Consider the following 4,023-nt stretch of genomic DNA (forward strand, 5'->3'; position numbering starts at 1 on the left):
ACCACAAGATGGTAAATGGGCCGCACCATCCGAGGTGGCCTGGCCCGTAAGATCAAGGCGTGCATAGCAAGATTACAAGTTGTACTAGATATTGTAATAGTACCAAATTGGATACTTTACTTGTAACCTTGTCTCTTTAGAGTATATAAGGAGAGACAAGGGTCCCTTAGAGTACGGGTTATACAGTATACATCTCAATACAATACACCAAAGACACAGGACGTAGGGTATTACGTCGACCAGACAGCCCGAACCTGTCTAAATCGCTGTCTCTACACCTTGTGTCACCATCTGGTTCCTGATTACACGCATCCTACCGATAATCTACCACCACGGGCACCCCCCTCGGTGGACTGCCGACCATATTTCATCGACATCGTGGCTATAGCTTCGGCAAGGCCCACGCAAGTCAAACCCACCTACGACCTACACCAAGCCAGGGTACTCATCGCGAACCTTCAAGATACACACAAACACGGGTAATTTGTTTTATCATTTTATGTGAGTTTTAAAAACTTTAAAACACGAGAGCTTGGATAATAAATTTCTTTTAGGCCTTAATTAAGGTGCTTAACGAGCTCGTAACACCAGGGGTGTTACATAGATCTGGCCATGGAGGAGGACATGGGGTAGGCCGCGGTTCCAGGTCCCTGACCATTGGAGCGGGATCTGGCGGTGGCCGTGGGGGAGTCCGGGGGGGAGGCCGTGGCAGAGGTCGTGGATCGACGTTTGCTGGGTACAGCTACGCGCCTCTAGAGCATCTCAGCGCTATCAAGGATGAAGATGACAACGGAACTGAACATAGTTCCCAGTTGGTAAGATCCAAAACCATGATCTCATTTTGCTCAGATGTTCCATTTGTAGCTGTTTTTCAACATGTTTTGAGATGCTCCACTAGATAATTAGGCTCCATTTGTAGAATCTATTTGATAAAGCCAATTGGACCGAAGAAAACACACACATATTCTGTGATGTAGCTGTTGAACAAATAAGGGCAGAGAATTGCTTGAATGGGACAATGTCTGGTAGAGGTTACAAGGAGATGCGTCAGCAATTTTTCGTGAAGACTGGCCTCAATCATTCAACCAAACAATTGAAGAATAGAATGACCCAATGCAAGACCCTATACAGTTTCTGGGTAATGCTTAATAATCATACTGCTTTAGGGCGACGATCTGATGGAACGATCATAGCACCGCTTGCCTTCTGGAAAAAGAGACAGAGGTAATTTCTATTGGATCTTTGCCATTACATATTCATTCCTATGGTTATGTCTTAATGACTGCTGATTTGTTCCTTACTTGTTTTGTCTCTTTCTTTGTTTGTTTTAGAAAAAAATCGGAATGTAAGAAGTTCATGTATGGCGTACCGACTTACGTTGACCAACTAGGTGAAATGTTCCATGGGGTGACAGTTGATGGATCCACCTCTTGCATCCCTAGACAAGGGAGGATTGATCCAGAAGAATGTGCTGATGAGGAAGGTGAAGATGCAGATGGAGAAGGCTTTGTGAACAGCCCAATGAGTTCTAACAGCCGCAAGAGGGCAAGCAGCAGTACAAGCACAACCTCAAGTCCACTCAAGAAAAGCAAAAGTCCAATGTTGAAGATGTTTCAGGGGCTGCTTAAAGAGTTAGAAATTACCAGAAATAAGGAAGAAGAAACAATAGCTCAAATGGCAAACAAGAAGAGCTGGCATAAGGAGGAGAAGAAAAAGGATATAGCAAGATGTCTAGATTTGGCTGTGGAGTGTGGTGCGGACTATAACTCGGAGGAATACTACATGGCTACTAAACTATTCTGTGATGAATACAATCGACAAGTCTTTTGCTAGTTCAAAAAGAATGAAGACAGGTTGATGTGGTTGAAGAGATGCTGCAATGACACCAGATGATTTGTTGTTGTAACTTAGTTTATCTGCAACAACTTTAGAACTTGAACTCATTTTGGCATGCTGGTTGCATGTGTATTGAACTAGAGCTTGAACTTGTGTTGCATTGTGGTTGGATGTTTGTTGCATTTTCATGTGGTTGGCTATCTGTTGCATTTTCATGTGGTTGGCTGTTTGTTACATTAACATTTTCCTGCTGCTGCTGCTGTTGATCAACTCATTTTCATGTTGTAACAGGGGTCCGATGATGATCAAGAAGTAGTAGACTATATCTTGAAGTGCTAGAAGAAAAGGAGAAGAATTGCTATTCTTGCTAGTGCCATGATCGGTATGTACCACTTCGACACATACATGAACAAATCTAAGTATAGGGTACCAACAGAAAGTGGGTATGAATGGGTCATGAGAACACTAGCAAATAAGACTTCTTGCTTCAACATGTTTAGGATGAGTAGGTGTGTGTTTGACAAGCTTCACAGTTTGCTAGTTGAGTCATATGGTTTGAAGTCCACAAAGAGGATGTCATCTATGGAGGCTTTAGGGTTGTTTTTGTGGATATGTGGTTCCCCTCAGTCTGTTAGACAAGCTAAAGACCATTTTACTAGGTCATTGGAGATAGTTTGTAGGAAGTTTGATAAAGTACTGTATAGTGTGAGCAAGCTTGCGGCTGATATCATTAGGCCAGTAGACCTTGAATTTAAGAATGTGCATCCTAGGTTGCAATCTCCACGTTTTTCTCCATTCTTTGACAATTGCATTGGAGCAATTGATGGGACACATGTCCCTGTTGTGGTACCAACTAGCAAGGTAGTCCAACATACGGGATGACATGGATATACAAGTCAGAATGTGATGGCCATATGTGACTTCGATATGAGATTTACTTTTGTCATGGCAGGATGGCCTGGCTCAGTTCATGATATGAGGGTGTTCAAAGATGCAATTGAGATATATGGAGACAAGTTTCCTCTTCCACCTCAAGGTATTGACGTGTTCTATTCTGTCTTCTTCTCTCATTTTTTCAATACTTTGCATGTCTTACATTAAAAAATATTGAATGTGTAGGCAAGTTCTATCTTGTCGACTCGGGGTATCCAAACCGATCGGGTTATCTTGCATCATACAAGGGTACAAAGTATCATCTCCTGGAGTACCGACAAGGCCCAATGCCAAGAGGTAAAAAAGAGTAGTTTAATTATGAACACTCTTCACTTCGTAATGTCATCGAGTGGTCTTTTGGAGTTTTGAAGATGAAGTGGAGGATTTTGTTAGATCTACCAAGTTATTCGATGCCAAAGCAAAGTCAAATAATTCTTGCATGCATGGCACTTCATAATTTCATTCAAGGTAGTTTTTTTGGGGGATGAGGACTTTGATTTGTTTGATAATGATGAAAACTATGTTCCATTCACCGAGCCATCATCTTCTAAAGCAAATGTTGTTAATACACGACACAGGGACGAAGATCAAACCATGAATTAGTTTCGTGATTGGATAGCTGATGGTTTGTTTAGTAGATCATAACTGTGATGGGTTTTAAGTTTATGGACAATTTTTTGAATATATGAGCATTTTTTTGAATGTATGAGCAGTTGTGATGTTTTGGGGTGAATGGGTTCTGCTCGGCCAGCAGCGCGGCCATCAGCAGCGTGGCTAGCAGCGCGGCCACGTGGCCAGCAGCGTGTCCAGCAGCAGCGTGGCTTGCAGCTGTATTATCTTCATCTCAACAGGAGTAATATTGTCTTTATACAACAGCATTAATGGACTTTAGTTCCTGGAACCAAACAGGGTACGGACTAAACTTTAGTTAAGAGACTAAACTTTAGTCCGCGGACTAAAGGAACCAAACAGGCCCTAAGACGTTTGACTTTTTTACCTTAAGTTTGATCACTCGTCTTATTCAAAAAATTTGTGCAAACATTGTCAAATTTAAGTCATTCTTGAAGAACTTTTATTTATAATGCAAGCCACGACAAAAGAAGTGATATTTTACATAAATTTTTTAATAAGACGAGTGGTCAAACTTAATGTCAAAAAAGTCAAACGTATTATAATTTGGGATGGAGGGAGTAGTTTGTTTCTAGCATTGTTCACACAGATTTCAGTACAAATGTATCCGGCCATAGTTCAATG

The 4,023-nt window shown here is 41.5% G+C and overlaps 1 pseudogene; it reads left to right on the forward strand.

The window, feature by feature from the left end:
* Nucleotides 1–1,018: 1,018 nt before the first annotated feature.
* On the forward strand, nt 1,019–3,372 carry LOC136525935 (protein ALP1-like; annotated as a pseudogene).
* Nucleotides 3,373–4,023: the final 651 nt, after the last annotated feature.

Source organism: Miscanthus floridulus, chromosome 19, assembly GCF_019320115.1.
Source record: "Miscanthus floridulus cultivar M001 chromosome 19, ASM1932011v1, whole genome shotgun sequence".
NCBI lineage: Eukaryota > Viridiplantae > Streptophyta > Magnoliopsida > Poales > Poaceae > Miscanthus > Miscanthus floridulus.